General features: G+C 42.2%; 1 long non-coding RNA gene across 2 annotated transcripts in view; it reads left to right on the top strand.

Annotated features, from left to right (window-relative positions):
• Positions 1 to 16,922, top strand: part of LOC120595696 (uncharacterized) — a 75,098-nt gene that overhangs the window by 12,765 nt on the left and 45,411 nt on the right. The window contains exons 1-2 of one of the 2 annotated variants that reach the window (XR_005650990.1): positions 13,196 to 15,354; positions 15,999 to 16,885. This is a non-coding gene — a long non-coding RNA (uncharacterized LOC120595696). Of the gene's footprint in view, positions 1 to 13,195; positions 15,355 to 15,998; positions 16,886 to 16,922 lie in introns of those variants that run through there. The other variant, XR_005650989.1, reaches the window with a different exon arrangement.

The following is a 16,922-nucleotide window of genomic DNA, read 5'->3' as shown; positions in this document are numbered from 1 at the left end:
AGTACAGATCAGCAGGAGAGGATGGCTGGGCCGAGAAAGCCTTTGTGGCCTGTGAGCTTCCTTGAGTGAGAGAGGACACAGTGAGTGTCTGTCTTGGTTTTCTTAGCATGCCTCTGGACCTGACATGGCAATAAACGACAAGCTCCCCATCACGTCCCAGAGTGTACTTCATTCTACCTGAGTTTTAGTCTGGGGCTTAATCCTCAAATGCCTCCAGTCTCAATGGGTGGCATTAATCCGTGAGCCAGGACAGATATAAATCAAAGGAAGAAATTCACTTGGATTGACAGCTATCAGCTCTGCCTAGTTACATTCTCTTTCAAACACCACGGGACCCAAAGGACACCAACAAACAGAAAGGGGACACCTTGCAAAGCCTTCCTATCACTGATGCCTTTCAAGTGTCTTCTCCCTCCCTGTGTTCCCATCCCTAAACCCACACCCTCTTGTATCATTGCCAGATGGATCTATGTGATGATGGCTACCACAGAGGGAAATACAAGGAAGGGGCTGCAGAGGAAAGCAGCCCTGAATTCGAAACCAATTCTGAGCCAGATACTATTGTTCCGCTTCTCTGAGCTTGGCTTTCTTCATAATAACTCCTACCTTGAGGAGCTACTGAGGTTGACACATCATCTGCACAAAGCGAACGGTCAGGAGACAAATGCCAGCTCTCATAACAATCACTTCCATTTCTGTGGAAGGAGCGGGTCATGTGATGGAGACTTTGGGCCCTACTGGGGCTTATTCTGGAGCCTCTGGTTCAGACAATACATTTCCGCTTTCCAGTGATCTGACCCATCCACACACTGAAGGGCACAGGTCGCATGAGTTCGTGCCAGGCCCGGTAGCATCACCTTCTCTCACCATGCCCGGCACATACTCGGGAAATGCCACCTGTTCGCTTCTGCCCCCCGGGCTTGGGGACTCACGGCCACTCCTTTGGTCAGAGACGCTGACCTTTAGAGGCCCCTCTGAAAGAGCAGATCGATGCGATCGTTTTAGCGCCCACCCTCATGTTAGAACTAAAGAATGTGGCTGATGCCCAGAACGAGCCAGTTTTGCAAGAAGGTGGAGGTGGGGGAGGAAGAAGGGGAAGACTCTGGTGAGGTGTAAGTGACAAGGAGGGAGGTGTGGTCACTAAATGTCAGGGGCAGTTCGCAATCAAGAAGGGCATGAGGGAGGCGCACAGGTAATCCTTCCTGAGGAAACAGCGTGTTCTCTGCGATGAGTCACTCATCCGGGGTTCCCCCGACTCGTAGACACCTGCTGGAGCCTCCACGCCTTTGAATGCAGAGGCTGTGTGGGAATGTGGACCAGAAGCCCTGACCCCCGAGTGCCTCTCTTGCTGTCGCCATCTGCTCACCTGCCGTGAGATCCCAGGCAGCGGGGCGCTCCCTCTTGGAGCCCGTTTCTTCATTCGTCTATCGGGGTGGGTGTGTCTTGGGGGGGGTGCTGATTTACATCTACGATTCTGTTCTGATGTGATTCTGAACCGACAGAAGAGGAACAGAAAGTGAGACTGAGAAAGGCAATGACAGAGAGGGAACCCAGGCCGAGCGCCTTCCGCATGCGGGCAGGCGCTGTGCTCGGACCGGACCGAGGGACGCGGAGCAGACCCGCACGCGCGCCCCGCTCGGGTGGCACCTGTGCCGTACGTAGAGCGGGCAGCGCACCTGCCCCGAAGCGCGCTCTGAACATGGTGGAGTCGATGCCGACGCCCATGGAAGCCCGAGTGCCGAGCCCCCCACATCGGGCCCCGGGCAAAAGGGAACCAAGAGGCCACCGGAGGACTTGGGTGGCCGCCCCCTGCTCCGCTGCCTTCGGGTCCTCACCTGGACCCAGCTGCGCCAGGTAGAGGCAGCATAGACCTTTCCCTTCTTACCGCTTCCACCATGTAAATTTACATCCTCCCTAGAGAAACAGGCATTTCTAGTAAAGAGAAATGTCCTTTAAGTAAGGGGATCAGGACATATTCCTTTAAAAAAAAAATCACAAGGAGAATTCAGTAAGATTCTGAAACTAATAGAAATGTTCAAATCCGTGATTTTTCTTTCTTATCTAATTCTTCATAATGACTAAAGAAGACTGACGATGATGATGATGGGCACGGAGAGCGACCGCAGTGAGTTGACACCATTACTAATTACGAAGATTTATTAAATCCTTTCTCTGTGTCAAGAACTTCGCATGCGTTCTGTGACACGTGAATTCTATCATCGTGCCAGTTCTACAGATGAGGGAATTGACACACAAGCTTGACTAAGGTCACACAAGTTTATAACAGAAGGGACTCCATCAAACGCAGGTGTACCTGCCTGCCCCCGAGTGGCTTCTGGGTCTTACACTCTGGGTCTTGTATGCTGGTCTTTGAGGGAAGCAGGAAAGGTGCAGCCGAAGAGGACGGGCTCTGCTGTGACAGATGGCTACCTGCATGGGGAAACCTGGTGTGGTAGTTGTGGAAAAAACAACAACAACAACAAAATAGGCCAAATTGCTGAGGCCAGTAAGGGTAAAGGAGTGCATCCCTTGAGAGGAGAGCCGTGACTGAGTGACCTGGGCAAGGACAATTTATCCAGCTGCTTCCAGACACAGCACGGGATAGCTGCTAATAAAAAGAAAGTGATCTGGATAGATTATCTCCACACACTAGCCCAGGCTTCCTCCTTGAAGGGCAAAGAGGCGGAGGGAAAGGTACACTTCGGAAGGACTCCTGCTAGTGATCGCAACCTACTGCTTAAGGACTCTACTATCTGCCTCTCCAGTGTTTGCGGTTCTACTTCTTGTTTGAAGGAGTCTTCTAGCCCCATTCACCCTCTGTAGGATTCAGATGGTTATTTCTAAAACATCAAGTAGTTATTTCATTACTCTGGGTAACTGCAAAGCATTTTTACGAGTGCAGGTAAGCTGGCACTGTAGACTCGAAGTAGAGGAAGACGGGCTTTGGCCCAGCTCAAGGGGAAAGGTAGGCAGCTTTGCACACTCCTCCCCACAGTCCTGGCCTGGTCCACATCTTCTCTTGCAAACCGGATGGGCGACGTGACTTCTATTTCATGGCGTCTCTTCCAAATAGCTGCCTGATGAGATTCCCGCCAATAAGTGAGGTTTATCTAGAAGTTGAAGATGATTGAAACAGAGAGTTTGGGGCTCTTTTAGAGGCTTCAGGGGTTTTCTAAGCTGGAGTGCTATATATAGTTGCTGCTTTTAAGTTCCTATCTACTGTGAAACACAGCTTCCTGCTTTCTCTGAAAAGATGCTTGAGCTCACAAGCTGGGGCCCAGTCACCCAGAAAGACTGACACCCAGATCAGCATAGGTTGTTTTTAGAAGATCACAGGCACCGTCGGTCTCACGTGGAGGAAAATGGGATCCATTTTCCTTCCACCACTTGCCCTACATAGTCTCACTTCCCTTCTACATCCACATCCTTTCCACATCCGTTCTTTGAATTACTATTTCAATGAGGGAGTTACAGAGCGCTACCTAATAGTATGAAAATAGAAATTAGTACCCGGCCTTCGCCAGAGCTTCTGTCGAGTGCTTTTCCAATGTTGATTTACCCATATTTTCGTGGTGTTGAATACATATGTACAGAGTGAAGAACACAGGGCTTGCAGAGAGACAAAAGAGCACTCACATTCCAGTGCTGTACTTGAACTTCGTGACCTTGGCCAAGTTACTTTTGTTCCCTCCTTAGGACATGAGGTCATGAGAAGATTAAAAAAGATAATGTGGACATGTCAGGAGTATGCAACTTGTTATTAAGGACTTGAGGTTCATTAAACATCATCAAAATTATTCTAGATCTCATGTGCTGAGTGGGGAAGTAAATATTGCTGCAAATACCGGGCACATTTTTCATGCCTTTTTTTTTTTTTCTTTTACCAGAATGTGTAATTTTTATGGGTGGCAAATCAGTTCTTAAAATAGCTGAATCTTTTATTGAAGTAACTTTAAAAAAATATATCAGCTATTGGTAATGTTAACTTTGATAACTTAAGGAGTTTGCCCGGTTCTCCATTATAAAGTTACCATCTTTCCATTTGCAATTAAGAAGTGGTTTGTGAAGAAACACCATCAAAAATGGGATAAACTGAACCATGTGACTCCACATGAGATACTCAGACATCACTTGGGATGTTCCTGCCCGAAATGCTTCAAGTGAATCAAATCATTAGGAAATATCAGACAATCCCAAACTGAGGAGCTGTCGACATAATTAGTGGCTGGTATTCTTCAAGAGTGTCAGTGTTATCAAGACAGTAAGGCTCAGGAACCATCTCCAAATAAGGAGACCAAGAGACACAGCATCTAGATGCAGTATGTGGTCCTGAATTAGATATCGGACCAAAAAAAACTGCTGTCAAAGATATTATTGGTGAATTTTGACTACGATCTACAGGTTAATTTATAATATCGTGCCAATGTCAAATTTCCTGATTTTCATAATTATATTACAGTTATGGAGTTGAATGCCCTTGCTCTGAAGAAGTATACACTGAAGTATTTACCAGTATAGGGGACACACACACACACACACACGAAAAAGGGAGAATGATAAAACAAATGTGGTTGATCACCATTTTTCTTAAGATTGAAATTAATAGGCTTCAGTGCCAGCTACATACACTAAAAAACACCCAACAATAATACATCCTCCTATTAGCTCTGCTTGGATTCCTGTTGGGAAGGGTCACAAATTTCCCCTATTCTTTCCTTTTTTCAAGTTTCTTTTCTAGATACTTGATCTTGCTAGTGTCTTGTGACTTGTGGCTCTTCACTTCCTAGTTTGAGTCAACGCAAATGTGAAACTAGTCCTCTTTCCTTGTTTTGATTCAAGATTCAGAGAGAAAAAAGAGTTGATTTGTGGCAGTACTATGCAGAAGACCATGAAAAATTACTAATGAGGTCTCAACTTCTCTACCTCCCAGAGATCTGCAGACTCACTCCTCACAGGGTTTCTCGCTGGCTGGAGTCTCCTTTATGGATTTCTTGGCTGCCATATTAGCCAGGCCCTCACTCTCGTGCCATATTCTTCTCTCTCTCCCATTTCCTGGGCTCCTTAATATCTCTATTCTGGGCCCACTTGCAAAACACGTCTTAGTTTTTTCATTTAGTACACAGAATAATTTATTTTTTATTCAAGATTGGCTTGGCCGATCTTTAAAAATATAAGAAGTTATTATGGTTTTTCTCTTAAACAAAGGGCCATCTATCCGGAGTTTTCAACTTTTGACAACCGAGGAATTAGTGAAAGCTTTGACACTAGAATCTTTCCTTTTAAATGATTAAATATCTGGATGTGTTTATAAGGACAGGAGCAGCATAAAAATTTATCCTCCCACCTCTGTGCATGGAAAACAAATGTATAATTAGTTATAATTATTTGCTAAAAGGCATAATTATTTTTATTTTCACTGCTTTTTCCTTTCTGGAAAGAAGGTCTTTTGTGAAGGAAAATACACAAGTATTGGAGACAGACAAATTTGAGTTCTTACCCCGACTTGCTCTAATGAGTTGTTTGACTTCATGCAAAATAGTCATCTACTCAGGGGCCTAATTTTGTCATATTTAAAGTAAGAGCAAAAATATCTAGGAGAGTGACATCAGCAAAATAGCTGTATAGGAAGTTCTAGTGCCTCTCTTTTCCCAGAAACATCAAATTGAACCACCCTGCACACAAAAATACCTTCACAGAAGCCAAAAATTCTAGGTGCGGAATTATAGGTGAAGCACAAAAATAAGAAAAGACACGTTGAAAAGGGTAGAAAAGAGATTCACGCTACCCCATCACTTTTTCCCCAAGCCTGGGCAGCTCAGCATTGAGGGACACTGTTTCTGTGGGAAAAGGAGAGTGAGACAGACTTCACTGTGGACCCCGGCACTGGTCCATCCTAGTATCCGACGACTCCCACAGCCCTCGGTGGCCCCCGGTAGGCTCCCACGAACCCAAGTCCCCAGCCCACCCAAGTTTTGACCAGATTGTGAGGCCCTGCATGGGTCCAGGCTCCCAATCAGTCCTCCGAAACCTAGGCTCCGGGTGGACACCTAGAGTCCAGGCTCCCAGATGGGCTCAATGCCAGGCCAGTTACTGAGAACCAAGGCTTTTGATGCACCCCAGCACCAGTCCAGCCCCTGCGGCCTCAGCCGGCTCCTACGGACCCAAGCTCGAAGCCCACCTCAATACGAGACCAGCCCTACACACTGAAACTTCAGCGAAGCCCCCGTGGCCACCGGTCATAGGCTGAGTCTCACAGCCCCAGGCTCTAGGCTTGTCCTAGTGCCAGGCTAGCTCCTACGAAAGAAAGTGGCAGAAAGCTTATTTAAGAAATAATGGCTGCAAACTTCCCAAATCCATGGAGAGATTTGGACATCCAAGTTTGTGAAGCTAATAGGTCACCCCAAGATTTCAACTCAAAGGGATCTCTAAGACAAATAATAATAAAACTGTCTAAAATTAAAGACAAAGAGGAAGTTTTAAAAGCAGCAAGAGAAAAAAATCCTCATATATAATGAAACCCATAAGTGTATCAGTGGATTTTTTAGCAGAAACATCGCAGGCCATGAAAGAGTGGGATGATATATTCAAAATACTAAAAGAAAAATAAGTGCCAGCTAAGAACAAACATAAGCTGAAGTTCATTACCACTAAACCTGCATTACAAGAAATGCAGAAATGTGTTCCTCAAGCTGAAATAAAAGGATATTAATTAGTAAAATGAAAATGTAAAAAATATAAAACATACTGGTAAAGGGAAGTATTTAGTCAAATTCAGAATACTCTAACACTGTAATATAATTCTGTGTTAATCACTAACTTTAGTATAAAGGTACAAAAGTATTAAAAATAACTATAGCTATAATAATTTGTTAATGAATACACAATATGAAAAGAAGTCAATTGTAACACCAAAAAAAAAAAAATTATGGAAGAAAGAGAGTAAAAAAAAGAATTTTTGTATGTGATCAAAGTTAAGTTGTTCTCAGTTTAAAACAGACCATTCTATATCTATAGGATATTTTATGTAAACCTCGTGGTAACAGAAAAGCAAAAACCTGCAATAGGTACAAAAAGACAAAAAGGGGAATCAAAACACACCACTATGAAAGATCAGAATTTCACAAAGAAAGACAACAAAAGAGGAAGAAACGGCTAAGAGAACTGCATAACAGCCATACGCGTTTGTCCGGCCATCATGTGTGACTGCTCTCTCTGCAGTGGAAGAGTTGAGTAGTTGCTATAGAGACCATATGGTCCACAATGTCTAATATATTTATGCTCTGGCCCTTTACAGAAAGACCACTGCTGTGGATTATGCAAAATTGAGGAGTTACCATCTCTGAGTCTAGCTTTCAAGATCCATTCTTAATATAAAGATAATACACAATCTGCAAAACTCTTATTACGATTTTTTGACTTATGGTTCTTGAATCCTCAAGTCTATTCAACTCTAAAGAGAATGTAGGCCTATTGATAGTATATTCATAATCACGAAATGTACTTGTTTGTGTATGTGTGCGTATGCCATCGTCAGGGCTACAGACGTATTGGTTCGTAATGACTAATGAATTTAAATGTAAATTGTGACCATTTTTAGATCTGCCTGAATAATTATGTTCGCTGATGATCAAGGTCGGATAAAAGTACTCAGCATAAAATGAAAGATTACACTATCAAAATAATTTTGTTTTTAATAGATAATCAGATGTTCATTTATTTTTTGTGGTACCTGCTGTTGCTTGTTTATTTTCTTAGATCATTACTTAAGTAGTTAAGGGAAAGGGGTCCATACAAAAATGTTGACACCAGATGACCATAGTGACCTTAGGCTTTGGGAGGATCTCTCCTTGAATGTGGCATCAGTGTGGAAGAGGAACTGCAGAGATGGTCAACTATAGAATCTTCTAGGGTTTTATTTAAAAAAACTGTGCTGGATAGATGATTTCTGTAGCCATAGCAGTCAGGGTTGTTTGGGCATAAACAACCAAAGCCTGCTTCTATGTGGCAGCATCACCAATATCACACCATACCCAAGGTGTGGAAAAACATGAAGATGGCTTTAGATCCATGTGTGGGTTCTTGTCCCACTCCCCATTCCTTGCTGGCTTTGATGGAGATGCTTCTTCTTCCCCGGCTAGTCATTATTTGCTTCGATGCATTCACTACAGGATGACTATTCTGGTACCTTTCATTATTTCTGGTCAGCATCTAGCTGGACTTAAACCCTAACCGAATGACTTCATAACTATGCTATCCTATCAGGTTATTTGTTCTGTTCTTAGTTTTTCCTTCTGTAAAGTGGAGTGTATTTAGAGGACTTGATGTTTAGTGTTTGGCATGTATTAAGCAGTAAATAAATGTCAACTTCTATTGTTGTATCATTATCGTTATTGAAATTGGATAGTAGGCAGGGCGAAAAACAAATTTAAGGGCACAGCAGGATGGAACTGCATGTCAGCTATTATCGTTAATAGTAGTTTAGAGTCTAAGTCTTCCTTCTAGTCTCAAGGTTGGTGTCAAACGCACTAGGCTAAATGACTTTGCATATCCCCAGATGTTAACCGTCAGCTTAAGTACATTTTTCAAGCTTTCCTAACACCAGACTTTAAAACCAGTAATCAGGCAGTTATTGATAAATGATCAAGCCATCATATCTTGAGAAACCCAAGAGAAAAGGCACTTTCATCTTTACTCTATCTGGCTTTCAATCATTTCCTTACATATCTTGAGACCTGACACTTAATTTCACAGCATTCAAGTGTGAGAAAGGGTCATTCCAATACCGACTGTTAAAAAAACCTACAGGGGCTTCTGGCCGCTGGGCCATTACGCTTTCTAAATGAATCATTTCCAGTGTGTGCATATCTGCATTGGTGGTTTCATTGGCTAATAAGTGTAGATTCCCTTACCAGGAGCGCTCAGCCCTTTTGCTCACTTAGTCATTCTGCTCACAAGGATTATTACATTTTGGGTTTTAAAAGATCTTGGCCTTTATTCTTATTAGACCTCTAGTCAAACAGTTCTTTCATTTCCTGTGGGTATTTCATAAGCCCTAACAGGTTCTCCACCAATTATAACTTTAATTTTTCAGCCAATATTTAGTAGCATCTATAGTGTGATAGGCTTTGTGTCATGGGTTGAGAATGCAAACACTAAGAAAAACAGCTGTAAAGATTTCCTTGACTACTGGAGGCACAGCCAATTCTTATTCTTTGGTGGTGTTTAGAAGTTGAAAGGGTCCTTGGAGGTTGTTTGGTTCAATCGATGGTGGGAAAAGATGCCCTCTGTAGCATCTGGATCATTCCCCTCCAGCCACTGTCCCAGTTTTATTTTTTCAACCACATTTAAGGAGCTTTCAGTATATGTACGTTTCTCCGTTTTTTCACCTCCCACTCCATTCTGGCGGCTGCTGCCATCACTTCTGAGCAGTGACTGTCCAGAAATCACAGCGATATTCAAATCTCCAGTCCCATGCCATCTTTGCACTCACCACCTGTACTTGACTCTGGGCAATGCTGACCACTTTGCCCTGGAGACAACACTCCTTCAGTTTGCCTGTTGTAGTACTTTCCTGTTTCCACACACACCTTTGGTCGCTACTTCCCAGAGCTTTTTTCTATTGTTGTTCCTCAACTAAATAGATATGAAAGAGCCTCTGGTTCCTCATTCCCACCTGCTGTCCCAGTCTAAGCCTTCTCAGATTTCATCTTCTCATTGCTCATGGCTTCATTAACACATCAAAGGCTATAACTTTCACACTGATAGCTCCAAGTGAAATATTTCTCCCAGGCTCTAGACCTCTACCTCACCATCCAATCACTAATTTGACACTTCTGCCTGGATGTTTCACAGGTAAAGCAACCACACCTATCTCAAACTGACCTCATAATCTTTTCCCAGAAAATATGCTTTGTCACTAGTCTTTTTTACCTCGGAAAGTGGCAGCTCCAGCTTCCCATTTGCATATGGCTGTTACCTTAGTGGTCTTGTATACCTTCCTCATCTTCAGATGCATATCTAATAATATTCACATCCAGGCAAGGTTCTTTCTAAATACTTTTTAAATCTAAGCACTTATTTACATCTTAATTGCCATAACGCTAGTCCAAGCTACCGCATTTTTCCATGGAAGCTTTCCAGAATCTTCTAACCAGCCTCACCCCTCTCTTCTTGTCCCTTGTCTTCCTAGTCTCCCGACGAGAGTGATCTTTTCAATACTCTTCTGAACCTGTGACTCCCCTGATTAAAATCCTTCAGTCTCCCTGTTATTCTTAGGACATGGATCAGCTTTGATATGGCTTGGTGGCAGTTGCATGTCCTGGTCCCTTTCTAACTCCACGGCCTCACCTCAGATCACCTTTCTCCTCCTTCACACCCTTTCCATCATTCAGATCCTCACTGACCCACAGTATGTGAGATTCCTTCTTGTCTTACTATTTCATCTGCCCATCTAACTCTCACACAACTGTCAAGTCGTGGCTTGAATATCTTTTCTTATCGAGGCTTGTCCTGATACTCAGGCCAGATTGGATTTCTCATTTATATCTCTCATTTATAGGCTCTCATTTCACAATATATGTATAGCAATTGTAAACATACGGTGATTTGTATGATAATATGTTTTATTCTGCTTTTTTTTTTTTATGATAGACTATAAGAACTATGAATGTGTGGGGTGAGTGCTATCTATATGAAAAATTTTTCTACCTCCATCTCTCGTACAATCTAAAGTTATTTTTTGAACGAGTTGGCCATACAGCTTCTGCTTCAGTGCTTTAAGCATCTAACAGGAAGCTTTGCATTTTTCTCCAGTTACTTCACCTCTGTGTCCCCCACAAATGTGGGAGTGAATAATGCCTAATAGATAGTTCTGTAGTAATGAGTAAATATATTTCACATTTATTAATATGTGAAATTCTCTAGGAGCAGGTCAGACAAATGAATGGAATATGCAAATGCACATGGGGAAAACTTGGTACTGGCACTTCTGAAAACCACACGTCATTTTCTAAAAGGAAAATTATATTTACAAAGTGTGCAACCTCAGCATCAAGACTAGGAAAAGAAAGAGAGAAAGGATTTGTGGCTTCACTTCCATATGTCCCTCCTCGAGGAGCCGCACAGTTCCTGGCGACGTGCTCTGGGGAGAAGAATACAGCTGTCTGTCTGAACCCTCTCATTCTCGGTGACGGAGTCAGGCTTACAGACCTGTTTCCTGGGGTTCAGAAATAGAGGGGACTATGAGGTTTCTGACGTAAGCTGGCTTCTCCTTACTTTTGTTCACTGTCACTGCATCAATCCAGACAGCCAGAGAGACCCGACTGCTTCATTTAATTAATTCACTCAAAATGATTTCCTTTTTAAGGACTGTGGTGAGTACCGACGGAAGAATGCTCGATCGGGCAAACCTCAGCACATCTGGTGCCCTTCCCCACACCTCCGCAGAAGGGAGGGTCAGGTGACTTTCTAGGAAATAGAATTTTCTGAGTCGTTTTATTGTCATGTATTTCTTAATGGTGGCAATAGCCAAAAATAATTTGAAGAAGACAGGTTATAAGTAGCCACCCACCTACTTACCTAAAAAATGTACCGGCAAGTATTCTCCCTTCTTTCTACCAATTCTTTCTCCCTTTCCCTCCCGCCCTCTTTGAAACGTATTGGTTTTATACACTGATGTACGAACTCCATCCTCCCCACCCTCCACCCTCACTCTGAGCCACTGAGCAGATTACACCATTTGGAGTTTATTGTGAAAAAAAGTAAGAGTTGAGAAAAGGCAGCACAGGACAGGACTTGTGAGACAAGGCTTTTGAGTGAGCTAGACTTCTTTTGAGTCTTGAGCTGTCTTAAAGGCAGTGTGATCTTGGTCAAGTTGCTTGAGCTCTACAGGACTCAGTTCCTCCTTTCTGCAGGGGTGTACGCGGCAATGCCCCCGATGCTGTGAGTCGTTTCCCCTCTAATCACACAAACCACTTGGTATAGAATCTGACACTTAGCAAGTACTCAGCAAATATTAACTATTTACTTTCTAATTATTTTGCTTTTGATACTTCAACAGTAGTCATTAATTAATAATATTATATCAAGCAAAGGGGTTCAAATGCTTCAAGCAATCATTTATTCACCCTCACAAATAATCCTCTTTCCTCAGCTTTTTCCTCCTTCCCCTCACCTGCCCACAGTCATAGAACTCTGAAGATGGAAATAAATCAAGAAAACAAATTCTACTTATTATAGGTAGCCCTGGAAGAACCTTAGGAAAGCCTGAATCACAGAGTGTATCCAGATCTAGCGGGGAGAGAGCTCGTTTCATCAAGTACTTTCTAATTCTAGGTTTGCTCACTCTGATTTTAGCTGCATTCATGCAGAAAACATTGAACATCTACCACATGTAAGGTCCTGTTTTAGGATGCATCCCCTCATGATCCATATAGTGAAGTCCTCACCCCGGTACCCCGGAATGTGACTTTATTTGGAAATAGAGTCATTGAATATGTAAGTAGTTAAGTTGAGGTCATTAGCATGGGCTCTAATCCAATAGGACTAGTATCCTTATAAAAGGTGGACATTTAAACACAGAGACACATATACGGGAAGAACACTACATGAAATCGAAGGCAGAAGTCAGGGGGATGCTTCTACAGTGCCCAAGATGGCCAGCAATCCACCTGAAGCTGAAAGACAAGCATGAAACAGACTCTCCCTCACAGTTCTCAGGGACACCAACTCTGCCAACACCTTGATCTTGGACTTCTAGCCTCTAGAATTTATTGAGACAATAAACTTTTGTTGTTTAAGCCACTCAGTTTGTATAACGTCAGTCCTAGCAAACTCATACAGGCCAAATGTATTCGATGTCAAAAGAACTGCATGTAAGATAAAGATGCCGAAGTTACTTCTCCGGCTTTAAGGGGCTTACGCTTAGTGAAGAATACATCACAGTTCCTCGGGGGTGCAATGCTTAATTTTTCTGGATGCCTAGTTGCAGATTTTTATTCCTTCTCATGCTCACTAGCTTCCACAACACACTTTAAATCTTTGATATAGCACCAACTTATATTGTGTAGACTACTTTTTTAGGATAAATGTATTGATGACTTTATCCTTACTCAATACACTTGGAACAAGGAATAACCAGAAGGATGATGGAAGGAAAGACAGACAGAATAAAAGAGTAGAGGAGAAAGGGGCTCCTTCCTATAACATCCAGAGATGGTGCTCAAGCTCTTCCTAGGAGTCTCCAGTGTGACGTGTCCCTCCCAATGTTCCCATCACTTAAGTGCTCCGGGTTCTAGAAAGTTCTTTCTAACTTGAACTAAAATTTATATTTCTGCAATTACTGGAACTCTGGTCTTAGTTCTCCTCTCTAGAGTAAGACACAATAATGTCTAACCCCCTTCCTCTTCCCAGTCCTTTAGACAATTGAAGATTGATAACAGGTGTCCCCAGAGACTTCTCTGCTAGAGATTACACCAAGCCCCAGATCGATGTGGCTTCTGGATCAGTTCATCCTGATCGGGGGTTTGACACATGCCAGGCTCCTTCATATATACACATGTGACCTTCACCAGACAACTAAACATAAGCACTGTCCCCACTGTAGAGTAAGGAACCGACAGAGTAAGCTGGGCGAGGCGAAGTGATTTGTCTGAGGCTACACTGTGGTACGTGGGATTCATATACTGATATATCTGACACTAAGCCAGGTTCTGACTCCACAAAACCAGAAGCATAAATTTTTCAAAGGGAGTCTGGTCTACTCTCTGGCTCTGACCTGAACTCTTGCATTATGAAGGAGACTGAAGTTTGGTGCTGCATCGTTAATGGCTGGGTCCTTATCCTACTCAAACAAGGTCTATTCAAAAAGAGCGGGGACCAGCTGGCATATGGCATTGGGTGCCAATACATCTGAGAGTGCCAGGCAGAACAGCCTTGACTGGCAGCTATTCCTTTGTCCAGCTGTCCAGTGGGAGATGAGCAGCAAAGTGGCCTAGCTGGCACCAAATATATCTGCTTCTATTTTTATGCCTTGTGAATGTCAGAGCAATGAAACCGATGAGCGGTGTTTTCTCTAAAAAAAAAAGTTCAGGCCAACGTACACCACTATCAAAAATCCCCCCAGTTCTATATAGTAGGAAAACAACTGGTTTCAAGGTGAGGTGTCTGGGTTTCACCCTAGATCTGTCATTCACATACTGTGGAAACCAGGCTGCTCCCTTGGATTCTACGGGCTCTGTTTTCTTATTTATGAAAACCTTTCACACTTTGGTTTGATGATCAATTGTAAGGGTGTATTTGAAAGTTATTTAAAAGGTAAAAAAGTACAATAAAGCATAAACACGTAAGAATTTAAGTCTTTGAAAGATAACAATTATCTGGGTGATGGGAAAAAATAGAGTATTTGGGTAAAATTACAAAATTCAGCAGAGCAGGTCGGAGGAATCATTGTCCTATGCAGATATCTGTAAACAAGTCATCGACATTAAATAGCAGAGTATTAAGCGTCTATGAAATTGACTTGTCATTTGTTCTGCTGGTACAAATTTTTTTTTCATTTTGATTGTGATTTGTTTTTCCCATTTTGTACCCTAACTTGACCTGTCGGGTTAGAGGCTTTCTTTAAACTTCACTGGGGTGAGGGCCGTGTCATTACGAGGGAACAGGTAAGATGCAAATGGATTGCAGTGCAGCAACTGTTTTTCATGGGACAGCAGACTGCTTCTGAAAGACTGTGGAGAATTTGACTCACTAATGTTAGAAATTGTAATGCCAGTTAGAGGCCTATGCTATAGGCATAAAATGCTAGAGCTCAGCAGAACCCATGAATTATATAATCCAAACTCTCATTAAAACAAGGAGAAACTCATATTCGGAGAGACAGGATGGACAAAGAGAACAGACATTTATGAAGCATCTCAGACCTTTCTTGCTGCCTACAACCAAATGTGTTTTTTTCATCTTTTAATTTCCCGGTGGACTTTGTCTATTTCCCTTTTATAGTAGTGTGTGTGTGTGTGTGTGTGTGTGTGTGTGTGTGGCCTCTATTTGTGCACAGTAGAAAATCTTTATATTTAAAGACTGAATTTGGCGCCATGTAGGCTGGGCTAACAGCTTTCTCATCAAGACATCAGAGTCAGCACTGACTAGTCTGTCATGGACCAATGTGAGATGTAAAACAGTTGGATATTTCACAGGATTCTGCCTTGTGATACTTATCATCATGCATGTGTCAGTCTCTCCCTTTAGGCTGAAAGTTTCTTGGAGGAAGCCGCAGTTTTGGCTCTGCCTTACCAGATTTAATTTTCACATCAGGTCTATGGATATGATATATTGACTAATCTCAAAATACAGCATGTAAGTAGGAGTTTCACTTCTCACAAGAAGTCAAGGATATAGAAACAAACCCTCTCACTTTGGAGGTATAGACTTTTGAGAAGTACTAAGTTGGAAGACAATTTAGACTTTACCCTCTTCATTGAAAAAAATTATTAGCATCTGAAGTTTATGCATTGCACAGATTTAGGAAATAATTGACAAAACAATAGTCAAGTGGAGGACATTTAACAGATGAAACTTTATGTTGTCAAAGCAGAAAATCTTTATAGTTTCAAGACTGAATTTTGTGTAATGAAGACTGAGACTTAAGAATTTTCTTGTTTCACATTGACTGATCTAGCTCATTTAGCATTGACTGGTTTGTCCAAGGGAAACAAAACAAGGCCAAAAAATGTAAAAGAAAGAGGAGAGAAGGAGAGGTAGAAGGACAGGAGAGGGGGAAGGAGAGAGAGCAATGTCAACGTTTGGTACCTAGTTTGCAAAGATGGCTTCAATGATTTCTTACCTCCTGGTACCCACTTCCCATTGCAATGGGACTTTGCTATTTCTTCTATCAAGCTGTAGTGTCTGTTTTGCCTCCCCTGGAGGCAAGTTGAATTGGCCAGTTGAATGAGTCAGAAGTGACGCTGTACAACTTGTTTTTGTTGTTATTTTTTTTTTAGAATGCTTCCAGCATCATGTAAAGAAGCCAGATCTAGAAGTTTGTCAGAGAAGATGCTATGTGGAATGGAGACAAAGCATCTCAGCCCCTGAACCAATTAGTCAACAGCCGGCATCATTTGCCAGCAACTTGAGTGAGACCGTCTTGGACTACCCAGCCATTGTTGGGCCATCGAGCACATGAGTGACCTCAGGAAAAACCAGCTGAAATCAGCCCAATTTGTTAGACCACAAAATCAAGTAGATATTCAAGAAATGGTAGCTATTTTTATATGCAGAACCAATACTGCTGACTTTTAAGGCATTGAGCTCAGCACATTTTAATGTCACATTTAATCCATTCTAAATGTACTTGAGCCATTGACATGCTGGCATTAATTCTTCACCATCTCAAGAAAATTTTAATAATAAAATATTTGTTTGGCAAATCTTTAAATATTAGCTTTTAGAAAGACGCCGCCTAGAATTCACAAAATAATGCCTCAATTAATTCACAAGGCAATTCTACAATGTACACACAACAGGTGTTTCTATTTATGTGTTCCAACTGGCTGAAGACACAAAATTATGATTTCTTCCCTAGAAGGAATTATACAAAGGAAAAAATCACCAGGTTAAAGATTATACAACTTTCTTTTTCTAGGGATTATCCATATTGCTCGTTTCTAGGTCTCCCTTCTCTACTTCTGTGTTCACAGACTTCCTGATGAGGATTCTGGGTACAACCCAGGGAATGATCAGTGTGTTTAGAGTCCGAATATTTCATCACCATATCCAACACATTGGACTTTTCTATGTACGTCTGCTCTAATTGCTCTGTTCACATCTGATGAAATATCATCCTTCTACTTCATACCCATAGTTGGGAATGCAGTTCTGCTCTATGGAGGTGGGTGAGTCTCTTCTACAGAAGCCTGTAATACCTC

This window comes from Pteropus medius, unplaced genomic scaffold (genome assembly GCF_902729225.1).
Source record: "Pteropus medius unplaced genomic scaffold, Ma_sr-lr_union100, whole genome shotgun sequence".
Taxonomy (NCBI): Eukaryota; Metazoa; Chordata; class Mammalia; order Chiroptera; family Pteropodidae; genus Pteropus; species Pteropus medius.
Note: the sequence above shows the minus strand (reverse complement) of the source record. Positions and strands in the feature narration are given on the sequence as shown.